We start from the raw sequence: 735 nt of genomic DNA on the forward strand, positions 1-735 counted from the left end.
GTGCCTCCTAAAAGGAGATGTAATTTATTTTTATTTTTATTTTATATCTGGTTGTATTTCTGTGATGTGATGTACATCAACGATCAAGTTGAAGCAAAGGCATGAGATGAAAGGTGATCTAAGCGGTTGATGGCGATGGGATCAAGAGTTGATCAAGGATCGAATCAAGGAGGCTTGGAACCAATTCAAGAGTTGAAGACCACTTGATCGATTGATGTGCATGTGCTTGTAATACGACCTAATTAGAATCCATGATCATCACCTAGTTAAAGTTTAGCTTTAATTTGATGCTGCGATTATAACTGCCTGTGATGTGCCGTTTGCATGTGATGTAAATGCGAGTCGGGTAGATAGGTTTACATGTGATGTAGCAAACCCAATTGAGACCTAAATCAAAACCTCCTCAATCAAGTCGAGAGTGAACCGACATGAGCAAGTCATATTAGATTAATTGATCTAATTGGTGTCTAGGAAAGCATGAAAGGTGGTTACTTAATTAGGACCTTACTCTCTGAGTAAGGGGAGCCTCCCACCTGCTTACCTGGCCAATTGTTCGATTACCTCTTATGAAGGGCTCAAGTTACAAACACTAAGACCTGATTAACCAATATTAAGTCAATAGGTCTTCCACTGTAGTAGAGCTGCTAAGGCCTTTCTGATGTTGATTTGTCTCGGCTGGACACAGTGGTCAAGTTGCATCGGGGGGCTGGACCTCTCTATAGACATGAGATGTTG

This window comes from Phoenix dactylifera, unplaced genomic scaffold (assembly GCF_009389715.1).
Source record: "Phoenix dactylifera cultivar Barhee BC4 unplaced genomic scaffold, palm_55x_up_171113_PBpolish2nd_filt_p 000394F, whole genome shotgun sequence".
Lineage (NCBI taxonomy): Eukaryota > Viridiplantae > Streptophyta > Magnoliopsida > Arecales > Arecaceae > Phoenix > Phoenix dactylifera.